We start from the raw sequence: 14,071 nt of genomic DNA, 5'->3' as shown, positions 1-14,071 counted from the left end.
CAGAAGGTCGGACGTTTGCGCCCCGTCCAGTTGTCATCATGGTGCGGGCTCCGGCGGGCAGCTGCTGGCACCGAAACTCAGGAGACTTTGTTATTGGAGAATTTGACCCGGTTCGGTGTTTTATCCCTTTGCCTTTCCTTTTATAAACTGCGGTAAGTTACTTGCTGAAGATACGAAGGGAGGAAGACGCACAGAAACGCCCACACGGAGTTAGGCGCCCAAATTCTTTCACCCAAGCTATCCTCAGTTGCTTAAATAGAAGCAAAAACTGACCACCCCCCCCCGAAAAACCACTTAGTCCAAAATGATCGGGTAGACATCATGATGTATAACTAACTAGTGATTTTATTTCATTTTCTTTAAACCTTGTGCAGTTTCCCAGCATTTGACATAGCAAGGTCTCCGTGATGATGAGGAGCGCTGGAGGCGTTATTGTTCTTCGGCCTGTGTTTATTTTCGGCGTCCGTGCCGCAGCAGCCTGTGACAAGTGTTTGGATTTGCTGGGTGAGGGGAATGAGTCGCGGGAGATCAAGGGTGGCCTTAGCGCGACGTGTTTGTGTTTGAGGCGGACCTCAGCAGAAGTCCCGCATCTGTTTCCAGGAGGCCCAAGAGTTCATGTTCTTGACAGCTTCCCCTCCAAGGTCTTCACGTTGACTCTTAATTGGCAAGCTCATTAGCGGATTCGCCAGGAGGAGGGAGAGCCAAATCTGTATTCTGTCAGCACTCGCCGCGAGGAGTCGGCGGATCGAATTGCTTTTCTCCAGTGTCTCCCTGCGTACTTCTGATGGCTCGGGTTTGTAGGCCTGCTATAAACCCCGATAAATATAACAGCCATTAATAACTGATTGACCAACGGGATTTATGTAATCACGGGATTACAGATGCTAATTCCCCTCTGCGGTCATGCTTCTGCATTTTATCGATTGGTGAACTGGCTGTAAAAACTAATTTAAACTAATAGCATGACAATGCAAGGGTGGGTGCAATGCCACTTGGATGCTGAAAGACAGCTCGGGTTGAGCAACGCTTGGCTTAGTTTCTGAAACATTTAGAAGAGGAGGGAGGTGGGAAACAGTTGTATGTCCAGCAGACACCTCCTCCAGGAGTCACAGCCGACCTGTCTAGTTTTCCTCGGAGGAAGCAGACTTACTCCAGTCTGGTGTAGCTGAGAGAGAGCTTCTAGGAGAGAGGTGCGCCACTGTAAATATCAATTTTTCTTGAAGTGTTGATGTTCATCATCCTGCTCCTCTTCGCAAGGCAGTTAAGAGCCAGTGCCCTAATCATGTGCAGGTGGTGGTGGTGGTGAATGGGGCTAACCACCTCCACCTGACCCGAAGTTGTCCTGCTAATGCAGGAGGCCTGGATGGGGAGGAGACTTGGCAGAGCCTTTGCACTTAAAGCCTGAGCGTGCCAGAGTTAACTCCTCTTGAATCTGTGGGATGTTTAAACCTGAGAAGTAAGTTCTTGTTCTCCTCTGGTGGGAGGGTGGTGGAGGTGAATCTGGGTAGTGAAATTAGGTGGGAGAGCATGCACAGTAACTGGGGGGGGAGCTTAGGCCTGCAAACCACAAAAAAAAAAAAAAAAAAACCTCTTTTTCTGCAACATCATGCTTTATATTGCCTGGCTGCTCCTTTTCTTGAAGAGGAGAGTGGTGTGTTCATGTGATTTGCATGGGTTGGGGTTGACCTCACAGCTCCTGGGAAAGGGGGAGCTGCGGAGTGAATCTTGTGGATGCCTAGACCAGAGCTGATGGTCTTGGCTCCAACCGAGAGCGACGGGGGTGCTGGGCGCTTTCAGGAAATAGCCACAGTCGGTTGCATCTAAATGTTTTTGAACCTTAGATTGTGAAGTTGTTTGTCTTTTGGGCCCTTCCCTGCCTGTTAGGGGAAGTATGCTGCTGCTTCTGTAGGAGCTGTGTCTGAATAAGATTTGAGTTGTAACTGTATGGGGGAAGAGTTTGGTTTTAGTGTTTTTCTTTTTTTAATGTAACTAAGAAAGGAAGTAGCATGGGTTTTACTGAAAACGCATGCAACTTGTGCTCCTAAACCCCTGTATGTCTGTTTAAAACACCACTAAAAAGGGTTCCCTGCACCACTCCCTGAGTCCTTCCCAGCTGGCCGGGTCTGTGATGGTTTTCACCTGAAAAATGACTTTATTTTCAAAGATGTTAGCCAGATAAATTCTGCTGGGGGGGAACCTTGGCTTGCTATACAAGGGATATTTCTGCATCAGCAATTTAGAATGAGTGCGCATAGCAGAAGTATGGTGTCTAGTGATTGTTCCATCTTACCGTGAACAAAATGAAATTGGGAAAGAAAAAGCAGACTAGGAAACATGGGACATCAGTGGCCGACGGCGAGGGTTGGCAATGCGAGATGCGCTCCTGAGTCCCAAAGCGGAGCAGGCCGCTGGTGCCACGTGCAGCAAGGCTTTGACAGCCCAACGCGCCGGCTACGTCTGCAAGGTGTCAAACCCAAAATCTCCCCATCCACCCTGTCAGGCAAAACCCTCAGTGAAAACGGATAATATGCAGAGATGAGATGCTTTTTATCCCTATTTCAGAGCCGAGTATTTTTTTTTTCCCCCAGGTGAGTTTTGTGGAAAAGCCGCCCGAGCAGCCACGGATTTCCTGTGGCGATAAAGAAAAACCCAGAGCAAAACATGCAAGGGCGCTCGCCGGGCCAACGTCCTTGCGCTCTAGCTTTGTGGCATGCATAGATTTTCCCAAAAGATGTGGATGCAGTCTTCTGAAGCGCGAGGTTTTCTGGGCAAGCCATCCCCGTTTCTTCTCCCCTGCTCTTCCTGGCTGCGTCGTTGCTTCTCCGCTGGAGCCCATTCGGGTTTAGGCGCTGCCGAGGGAGAGCTGCCTCTCCCCAAGGGCGATCTCGCTTTGTTTCCTTACAGCCCCACATCCTCCTGGGGCTTAACCGATATATAAAAGTAACATCCCAACTTTGTGTGTCTCTTAATTATGTTTTTTTCTCCTTTTTTTAATTTACTCGGAGCTCGGAACTGAATGTTAAGATTTAAACGTTGTATCTGGGCTCTCTCTGGGGGCATGGCATGAATGAGCAGCAGACGTGGGATTACTGCCTTGCCCTAATCTCCTTTTATTTGCAAATATCCCGCTCCTTGCAGATGGCTCTGAACAACAATAAGCGCACACGGCCTGCCTCTGGGGAAAATTAGGTTGTTTGTGATTGCCGCTGTCTGCGTTTTAATCCCCGCAGGTGACTTCTGCTTTTGTCACCGGAGGTCGGGTTTGGCGGCGGGGTGAGTGGTCCTGGCAGTGGCCCCGTTTGGGGCTCCGAGGCACTATGGTGGAAAGAGGAAGATGAAGGCTCATCCTCTCTTTGAGGGCAGGAGATGCCGTTTTTCTATCAGTCATCCTTTCGCCGGTGGCATAACAGAGGAGGGAGCCAGGACAACCAGCTCATGTGATGGGTGATGAGATGTGAGTGCGGGATGCCTCCCCGCAGTTGTCGGCCGGCTCCGGAGCTAGTTTCGAAACAGGTTCTCCTTGACAGTGGTCCCTGTGCTTAGCTCGGGCAGTGCTTATTTGTGACTTTATCCTCCAACTCATCAGAGCTGTGGTATGGGGGAAAAGGGATTTGATGTGATGAATTGGGGCCAGGGCTGGGCAATAGCTGTTCTTGCAAAAGGAGGGGGGAAAAAGCTGCTTATTGGGAGATAATTAATCACGAAAATCAAAATGATCAGATTAATCCCTGCTGCCTGGCTGCATCTCAAAAGGCACCACCAGAAAAGTAGAAGAAGCTGCCAGTAGTGAAGAGGTGGTGGAGGGGAAGAGACGAGCTTGTAGCAAGCGACGTGAGCGCAGGTTCTGGGTGGTACTGTTAAAATTTGTCACCGCTGGCCTCGTGGTCCTTCAGCTTATGGCCACAGGCTTGTCACGGCTGGTAGTTTCCTTAAAAACAGTCGAAGGTTACGCTTCTAAGTCACTTGAGTGCCTTTAAACGTGGGATTAGTTAGGAAGACAGTCCCATTAGAAGCTTGTATCCTCCTGAAAGTCTGTGCAGCCCAAACATGCAAATTGTATCTATAACTTTTGGGTGGGAACTAGTTTGGATGAAGTATCTTGGGGACAGCAAGGCCAATGAAGCAGTGGCAGGAGAGGTGTCTTGTCACCCTCCTGGTGCTTGAGCTAGGTTGACTAAGCATACTGCAGGTGTGTGGATGTGCGTTAGTCACACCTCCGACAGAAATACGCATGTGCCTTGAGGCAGCCGGGTTTGCGGAAGTATGCGGCTTATCTTATTTAAAGCCTAGAAACTGGAACAAGCTGTATGTGGTCCCCCTCCCCCTTACAGGCGGACAAGGTTATTCCAGTCTGTAGGCCCAATCTTAAATCCGCTGCCACCTGCGGATGCTGTGGCAGGTGTGGGAAGGTGATAGGACTGATCCTGGGTTTGGAGTGGGATGAGGGCACTGTTGAGCCTGACTCTGAAGGATGAGCTCCTTCTAAAGCAGGGCTTGTCGGTTTAGCCTTTGGTCTGTTTTCCCCTTCGCTCCGTTGCCATTGGGTAGTGTTGTTCTGTAGTTGTCTTATCGAACTCCGCTCAGGGTTTTTGGGTGCAGCCTGGAGGAAAGAAGCTCTGATGAGCTTTCGCCCGTGTACGGGAGTGTGTCCGTCTAGTTTGATGGTTTGAGTTACCCCAGTACACGTCTTGGCTGGGCACGCTTACTTTTAGGGGAGGGCAGCTGTTTTGTTCAAGAAGTTAAATGAAATGTGCCGCTTCCGAGTGGACATGGAGAGGTGTCTAAGTTACATGCCATGCAGTTTTGCTCAGTCCTATCTGCCACCTCCTGCTGATGCTTTCTGATCCTCTAGCCTTTGCACAGCAGATGGCTGCAAGTGGCTCTGCCCTAACACAGCAGCTCAGATAGCTGACTCTTGAGGGTCTGCCTGGGAGAAATGTGATTTTTTTTTTTTTTCTTCTTCCCCCCCCCCATTGTTAAATGGGCTGTAGTTGCCTCAGTTTCACTTAACCTGCTCTTTTGATATTTTGTTCCCATCCTTTCACTGACGCATCCCTGGTACTTGCTCTGTGTCGCTGCATTCAGCATGTTAAAGCAGGCTTGGCAGGCAAAGGTCCTCCTGGTGGGGGGGATTGGATTTTGTTTTGGATGTAGGGCGATTTGTAGATTTGTGCAGCGGAGGTTAAATCTTTGTGAGGGTTTAAAAAAAAAAAAGAGAGACAGATGCAGCATAGCTTAAGGGGTCTTAGATGGTGCCTAAAAGGGATCGTTGCAGACAGACCCTTTTGTGCGCTCGTGCAGCACCAGCTCTGCCGCGTCCCTGGGCTTTCCTGGTGCTCTCGCTGACGTGGTTCATGCTGGTGCTAATTGATGCTTCTGCCAAGTGCCCTGGCGCTACTGTGTTGGAGTCACCTGCCCATCTCCACGCTGTGATGCTGATAAAGGCATAGTTTGGTACGGCAGCTCAAGACAGTGCTTCCTGCCCCAAGAATAATGCCTCCTTCCAAGCGCACGGAGGAGGATTAAACGGTTTCCCGGCAATCTGCTACCATCTGTGCAGGCCGTTTCCTCAAACGCGCTGGTGAACGCCTGCGGGGAGAGCCGCGAGTCTGGTTGTGTTTGCAAACCGGCACGTTAGTCACTGGTCCTGCCTGCGAGGTTAGAAACCTGCTTCAGCAGCTGAAGTGGAAAGAAAGTGAGGCCGGTGGGGTGGAAACGTGGATTAAAAAAGAACGACTTTTTGGAGACTTAAAGGAAGGAGAGGCCGGCACCAGAGAGGTGGGAGCTGTTGAATCCTCTTCTAGTATCTCGCCAAGCATCGGTGCTGTAAAGGAGAAATGTACTATCTCGGTGTCATTAAATGATCTCTATAGAGATGGGTGGCTGTAACTTCGCAAATGCACTTGGAGCCAGATTCTGCAGTTTTTACTTGTGCTCAGCAACTTGTTTTTCTGAATCTTGGGTTTTGGTGATTAAACCCTGTGAGCACTGGTGGAATAATCTGTTCTGATTGCCCCGAGTGCTATATTAAAACTCTGTAATGAAAAAAGGGGGGAAATCTTCAAAGCATGCTGCTTTTCATATCAGTATCTCGCTCAACAAATATATCTTTGCGCCGAAGTATGCATCTCTGCAGAAGGAAAAACAGCTAGTGACTATGACATAAGTTCGGCTCTTTCTTGAAGCCTGCGAGATAGCAGTATAAAGAAGTGTGACATTTAACATCAGCCTTTTCTAAAGGCTTCCGGATAATTGTGAAGGATGCGTTTGTTCAGGCCAGGCGCTTTTGCAATGCTCCTGCAAAAACTCAAAAAGGGAGGATCAGGAGCAAAGAAACCCTCCGTTGGCTTGGAAGACGGTGTGCTGGGAGGTCCCTTTAGCATTTGTCTTGCCCTGATATTGGTAAGGCTTCGCTGTCGCTCTAGTGAGCTTAAAGGGATCCAGGCCTTGCTTGGTTTTTTTGCCTTTTGGCTAGAAACTGGCCGGTTTGTAACCAAAGCCAAGCCCTCTGCGCTCGTGTTCACCACGCTGGTGAGTGAACGTTGGGTTCAGACTGTGCAAAAGCAGCCTTTCGCGTCTGGCTCGGCGTCAAAGCCGTAAATATTTCCTCGGCACTGTGAGACAGCCCTGAGGGGTTGTCCCGCTCCGCAGCCCTCAGTGGGGTGGTGCTGACACTTGGGTGAACTCCTCGGGGGCTCGGGCTGAGCCTCAGAGCGGTAGCGAAACCTGGAACGCGGGTCAGCGTAGCGCCGCCTCGGAGATGGTAACAAAAAAAGCCTTGCTCGGTGCTATTTATAACCTTTTAATTTGTATTCTGGCCGGCTGAGCTCTCCAGGGGGCTGAAATAATGGTGATGGTAACTCAGCCCCCAACAATGAACCGGCTCCGCCAGGGTCGCGCTCGTTCATAGCTCACGAGTCCAAATTAAATGATCCCACTGACCTGTCTTTCCCCCTCTCAGAGGGACCCTATAACGTGGCACAAATACAGCCGGTGCTTTTAACAACGCAGCCGGCGCGAGTGGGGAGAAACCGGTGTAGCTGTGCTTCCCCTGCAAAGCTCCTGCAAGTCAAGGCTCCGACTGAGCCACCTTCTTCCTTCCTCCGCAGTCAGCTTTGGGGACACCGATAGGAGCACTGTTTGCCAGGGGCGTCAAAATTGAGCAGAAACGCTGGAAGGCGATCTGAATTGGGGATGGGGGGGACCCAAAACTGAAAGCGAGGAGCCCCTGGAGTAAGTGGAGCTGGAAGCAACGGGTTGCTTGGGAGCCAGCAGGTTTCTCTGTTGCTTTCCAGGAGTCCCTCAGCTTTCCCAGGTTTCCCTTGCCGGGGGCTTGCCTCTCCGGACACTGTCCTGGGCAATTTTTTTCCTCCTCTTTTCTCCCTTTGGTCTTGCTCCTTCAGTGCTGTAACTGAGGTGCTTTGTCTGTTAATTGCTATTATCCTATAGGTACTTGCAGCAAAGTGCAGACTTGTGGGGTGCTTGGGAGCAGCAGGATGTGCCTGCTTTGAGTATGTATCCTGCCACCCAGGTGACCTTTAAATATGATGCTATTCTGACTTTTTTTTTAAAATAATACAGTGCAGGACTGTTATAAATAACTCTGTTTTTATAGGTTGTGAGTCTGTAATATTTTTATAAAGTATTTTTATTAGTAATACTATACAGAGGCCACAGCTGACTAGCCAGATACGTAATGGTTGTTTGCTCCTGATCCAAGTAACCAAAACAAGTACGAGCTGGGGGGAAGGAATGGAGTTACAGAGCAGGATTTTGCACTGTTCTTGAGTACAACTCTTGACTTGGAGATTTAAGGTGTGCTTTTTCACAGAGGTTATTCCCCCAGCGAGGTATCTGATTCATGGAGGGGCTGCAGCAAGATGCTCTGTGCTGGTTCTTCATGGTCATAGTCTATGGGTACACATCTGTGGTTGTCTTGCAGTGAATATAAAGTGATTTGGGATAGCTTTATCCCCCTGTGAAAGCTACCTCATGCTTAACCATAGAGTGAATGTTTGCCCAAGAGTTACTGGGGAACATCTACTATATGATAACTTGTTTCTATGCCAAAACCTCATATCTGGGGAGATATAGTCCTAACGCTGGTTTTGCTGCCACTGGCAGAGTTGTCCCTTCACTTGCAGGCCGTTTCTAGGGTTGTTTTGGCTGATTCCCACAGTCTGTCTCTAACTATGATAGAAGCCATTGGGTCTACAGGAAATAGGGCTTTTTATTGTTAAAATTTATTCTTCTAATTAAAAAACTATGATGGTTGAGATAAAGTTAATGTTTCGTGTTTGCAGCTAGGAATCAATTCCCCATGTATTCATATCCATCAGTATTTCTCTATTACACTAGAGTGCACTTCAGTTGGGGCCATGACACAGCACAGGAAAATGATGGAAGAAAACGCCTACTCGGGCAAAATCCTTGCCGAAGATTGGTTTGTGCTACTTTAGTGTGTTGGCTGTGTTGGTCTTACACACGGTTTAATGAGCTGCTGCTTAAAAGCAGAGGATTCCTCTGGTGTCTTTGGGGAAGATCAGAGGCTCCCTTTGTCAGGCACTTGCCAGAGAGGATGGTGGCTGGAGAAAAGGGGTTGTAGTGAAAATTACAGTTCAGAATTGCCTCTTTCGATAATTTTGTCGCGAAGCTTCCTGGGTTTGGCATCTCTCTTGAAGCCTCAGCTCCTTCAGTCCCATTGTCACGTGAGAATCGCAGCTTCAGGTTTGGTCCCAACCAAAATGGATCAGGCAAGTCTCTGGTAGGAGGAAACATCTCCCCTCTGCAAAATGCCTGAAAAGTCTAAGAGGTTGTGTGGGTTTTTTCCCTTCATTTTTTAAAGGAAGGAGGCTATTGCTCGCTCATTTGCAGTAGGGAATAGTTTGGAGGAGAAGGAGTTGAAAGAGTGAAGATAAAATAGGCTGCCTTTGTGCCCCACCATTTTCTGGGCTTGCCTCAGGTCCCAGCTCCTGGAGCCCAGTCTTTTCCTTGGGTATCACAGATGCTTTTTCTTCCTGTCCTGTGTTCCTGCCTCTCTGTGGATATATAAATATATATATATAAAAACCCATACATGCATATATATACACATACAGGTGAGTGGAGGCTCTGCAGCAGGTAATGCTTTCCCAAACACAAAACTAGTCATGAAATTTGGTCTTGTATTTGTTACTCAATTGTTAGGCACGGTACGTGTTGGGTTCTGTTAAACCTATGCAAAAGGTAACATGAGCTTAAAAACCACACGTGTCCATACACGCATACTGTTTACTGTTGGTCAGTCAACCCCGAGGAGAGGAGTTTCATCATCATCTGCTGCCTGAGAGTTTAAAGCCACCAAATCCCTCCCCTGTGGAGATAAAAACCCTTGTGAACGGTTAATTATCAAGGTCTCTGTTTTGCTCTGAACGTCTTTCCTTCAGAGAAGCACCTATTTAAAACCTGGCTTATGTCAAGGACCTGGAGCCGTCCTGGTGCTTGCTTGTGGTCTGAGCAAGCTGGCGGTGGGGAGGAGAGGGAAGGATGTACATGTGCACGCTGGTGTTCAGCGCATCGCCGAAAATACCTGTCGCTTGTCGAGGTGAGCCTCTATGGGAAGTGGCATGTGATTTCCTCTTTTCAAGCATCTCGGTGCGAACCGAGAGCATCAGTGTGCGGGGAAATGGGGTGGACGCTACTGTATCTGACTGCTCTCTGGTGGTCAGGGTTGACCTTCTGGTGGGAATAAGCTCGGCCTGTTGCCCAGGTTGGGGGGAAGGGGAAGAGAAAAAATGTTCATGGGCTTGACCTGCATTGCAGTGGTGCTTGGTGATTCGATATGAGCGAATGCTGTGATGTATGTTTTCAGAGCTGCTATGACACTGAACGAGGGGCAGTGACTGACCTGAATTTTGGTGGAGGAACAGGCTGGCAGTTTGATCAGGTGCCAGAGCAAATGGATGGTAGAGACTGGTGATTGATGTTATATTTTGAGAGCAGCGTAGCTCTTCCCCTTGAACTGCTAGTGTGGTTTCCAGCTGCTTTTCCTCTCCTGTTGTAAATGATGAACTCTTTTGAGGAGGGACACAACCATTTTTGTTGTGGAAAGTGTCAAGATGCACTGGTACTAAAGAAAGAGCAGATACTTCGCTCCTTCCCCTGGATTGATGAAGGCTATTTTCTCTGGAGGTGTGCTTTTTATTGCACAGTCTTCTACAGCCATGCTTGGACAGGATAAAAGTTTCTAACCCTTTAAAAGTAATTGGGGCGAAGACACTGGGTAGGTGCGTTCAGCTGAAGAGCAGCATCTTTGCATGAAGCTAGCAGACTTCAGGAAGATACTGTCAGGTCCTTACCCTGTTGCCAGATTACTCCGTCAGCCGTTGCCTGAGATTTCTGCTGAGCGGTGTTGCAAGTTCCCTTCTAAAACATGCCTTCCTAGGAGAAAGGATTAATCCTGTAACTTCTCCCTTGTGTCTGACTGGAATGCCTATAACTTCACCATTGCAATCCATGCACCCTGAGGTGAGGGGTGGTGCCTGGGTAGCCTCCGCTGTGCTTCATGTCAGCTGGCGTTGGATGAAGTTGACCTCAGTTTGCATCTCTGATGCTCTTCCAAACGGCACGACAAGTCTTGGGCTTTGTGCCCATCTGCGAGCTGAATTGTCACTTGAACCTCCTTTTTCGGCTTGTGAGACGGCAGACTTGTGTGACCAATGGCTACTCCTCAGTAAAGAGCTTTACTTGCAGGCTGCAAATCCCCGAGGCAGATGCGCTGTTGAAAGGAGACTTTCAAAATGAGCAAGTCTTCCAGTTTTATTTTTAACATCCAAGAACCACATGGGCATTTAATGCTCTCCCTAGTCTACGGGAAATGAACTCCAGATTGAATCAAAGGATGTCAAATGGGAGCTCTGTCTGCAAAATGCTGCTGGAAAGTGAATTGCTTTTGTGGTGGGTTTTGTCATGTTGTTATAGCATGTACATCTGAGTAACTCTTTTAGGAAGGGGGAGCATTTTTGTTGTGTTTGTTCAAGTGCACCAGACTTCCCCCTTTCTTGTTCTCTGCGATCAGGTGTAGCTTTTTTTTGGTGGCATAACTGTGCATCACTGTGACGTCCAGCCTGGTGCGGTGTTGCATGTAGGTGTGGGAGCCTATAGAGAGCCTTCCTGGCTACAAAGAGGGTTTCCCTTCATTTCCTCTTCTCTTGCTCTCACCTTTTAGTTATTTTCTGCCTGTGTAGTTTTTGCTTAATATTTGGTATTTCAGGCCAAGAACAGTGCCTTTTAATCAGGCTGCAAAGTGCTTAGCCCTTTTTAAGAACTGCATAACAGTGATTTGTTGTCAACTGCTCAAAGCTGCAAAGAAAGTTTAAAATAAATCCTTACCAGCGCAAGGGGTGATCGCCTTTTGATAAATAAACTTGCAGGTGGTTAACATAGTAACTCTGATGTCTCCAGACATCTGCCCTCTCCCTTTTGCCAGCTCTCCATATGGCACATAGTTTGTAGGCTGAGAGCAAAAAGGAAATCCCCCATGAAACGTGTCGCTGCGTTTCACGGGACCGTTCTCTGCCTAACCGTTGCTGTGATCAAACCCTGAAATTGGCCTCAATTTATACAGGATGAGGGACTGCTTCTTCGTAACCTGAGCCCTGCAGGGCTCCAGAGCCCGGAAGATACCTGCTGTCGCAGCAGAGTTCAGTGCTCTGCAGAAGATAAAACAGGCAGAAAAGGATATAGGTAGTTGATAGGGTGGGAAAGGAGGAGAATAACATTAAAAAGCCTTTTTTTTTTTTTGTTCCTTCTCACAAGGAGTTTGTGACATGCCATTGCTTGGATGGCTTTTTCCAGCTGCCATAAGTTCCTCAGGGGGCCGATGGCAAAAATCTGTGTTTGCATCCACGTTGCCCCTTGCTGTCGCAGCAAACGGAGAAGTTCTTCTGTGAGTTTTGTTTTTTTCCTGCCTCGTTTCCTTAGATCCTGAGCAGCACAGAGATTACCAGATGCCTCTTATCTCCTCTTAGGCTGGTTAGCAGCAGCGTACTGTCTGCTTTAGAAAAAGATGCCTGATAGATGGATCCAGGATAACCTGGCTGCGAGGATTTTATGCGCTCTTGGGGTATAGAGAGTGGGATATTAGCATCCGCCCCTTTTGGGAATGGGCTTCATCACCCTCTTGCAGGAGTGAGCTCCCTTGGCTTAGCTGGGGCAGCAAGAACTCCTTCAAGCAGTTTTAATTTGCTCCTTCTTTAATGTTATTGCATGAGCCTTGGTCTCAAACTGGCAAGCTGAACCCCCAACGGGGTTTATAATGCAGTATCTGCTCCACGTGACCTGTTCCTAGCATCTGTAGGATGTACAGAGACAAGGTACCGGCAACTTGCTGCTGCTTTGGCAGACCTGGATTATTGGTTTCCTTTGCACCACTGGGACAAAAAAGATGGGACTTGCGTCTGGTTTCTTAGAAGTAGTGAGACTTGGTGTATTTTCCCCCTTTTGAGGTTGTAAAGCTCCTTGCGAGTCGTTGGTGCCGACCAGCAAGTAAAGAGGTAGTAGAGACTCTGCACTTGTGGCCCTAAGCAGCGTCTTGGTTTTATACTGACACTTACAATATGGAAAAGCAAGTATTCACCTGCTGATAAGGAAATAAAAGGACCGGAGCAGGGAAAAGAGCATGGGAGTAGGAATAGGGCTGAGAAAAGTGAAACGAAAGGTTTGTAACTTCTGACCGAGCCTTCTGCGTACCCAAATACCTGGAGTTGTTTCGTGCGCCACTGAGTAGGTCGGTGGCGGTAGAGGCTGAAATCTTGCTGTATTTGGCCCCTTGACGTAGGGTGGGGAGAAGCATTTGAGTTGTGAGACTGTGAGCACGGCTCGCTAGCACAGAGAGGGTGTAAAATAAATTGGGGGAGCCATTAACGACCGCGATTAAAATTTATCAGGGTGGTACCGTAATTGGTACCTCTGCTGAGCGAGGAGTGAAGTACCGCCAGCTAGTTGTATGTATTAAGCGTTCGTTTCTGAGAGGCGGACGAGGATTTATGGCTCCTTTTCCGCAAGTCCCGTTTAGTCTCTGTGGCACTACATCTTTTACCGATGCCCATAAGAAACCGTTACTGTTAGTGGCCAGACCGTTTCTGTAAAGGATATGCTTAAGATTTGATTATTTTGGAAGAGAGGGCAAGGGGAAAATTACAGATCTCGAGCTGCTTTTTGTGAAGGACGAATCGTTTGTGGAACGCTTTTGTTGGGTAGCGTTCAAAAAGTTAACCGATACCCGTTTTCTTGATTTGATGGAAGAACGGCCAAGTTCGTAGCGAGCTTTCTGGTTTGTGAGGGCCCTGTGGGGCTTCCCCGACTGCTTCGAGGTACTCGATTTCGGGTAACGAGTCTTCTGCAAACCGTTACCGTTCGCCTCCTCGTGCGTCCAGCCCTTCCCGGCCTGAAGGCTGTGTTATCAATTTAGCAGCCTAAACGCGGGGTGCGTTTAATGCCTCCCGGACCGCGACCTGGAGCGGACAGGAGAGGCCTGATCCTCCTGGCCCCCCTTGGCCACGTCGGGACCTGGGTCGGGGTCAGCCGGTGTGTAGCAAGTGGATGCGTTCGGGACCCTCACTGCTTTCTTCAAAAAAGGAAGAAAAGGGAGGAAGAAAAAGAGGGGAAGAAAGGGGAGAGGGGTGGTTCAACTTTTCCAAGGAACGGGTCCGGGCGCTGCTGGCGCAGCATCGAGGCGCGCGAGCAGAGCCACGGCCGGAGGCAGGGCGCTCGGCGGAGAAGCCGGCTTGCAGCAGGAAAGCAGGGGTCGGTTGCCCTTCGTTCCAGGTTTTTTCCGACAAATAAGGAACTTCTGGCTTTTACGCAGCTTGCCTGTGTGTTGTTTTTCCAGAAGTTTTCAGGGGACTTTGGTGCTTCCTGCAAATTTGGGGCGGGGGGGGGGGGTTGTAACCTCCCCAACCATCTCTGGGCCTTGGCAGCTGTCTAGCTGACGTTTGTTTGTTTTAGCCATGTGTTTATCCCCAAAGTTTGTTTGTTTTTGATCGTGGGCTTGTTTTCACCCTTAAACTGGGGCAGGGGGAGCAATGAGGAG

The 14,071-nt window shown here is 48.8% G+C and overlaps 1 protein-coding gene across 22 annotated transcripts in view; it reads left to right on the top strand.

Annotated features, from left to right (window-relative positions):
* Positions 1-14,071, top strand: part of ADGRL3 (adhesion G protein-coupled receptor L3) — a 439,175-nt gene that overhangs the window by 129,862 nt on the left and 295,242 nt on the right. The gene's annotated exons all lie outside the window — the stretch shown is intronic.

This window comes from Struthio camelus, chromosome 4 (assembly GCF_040807025.1).
Source record: "Struthio camelus isolate bStrCam1 chromosome 4, bStrCam1.hap1, whole genome shotgun sequence".
NCBI lineage: Eukaryota > Metazoa > Chordata > Aves > Struthioniformes > Struthionidae > Struthio > Struthio camelus.
Note: the sequence above shows the minus strand (reverse complement) of the source record. Positions and strands in the feature narration are given on the sequence as shown.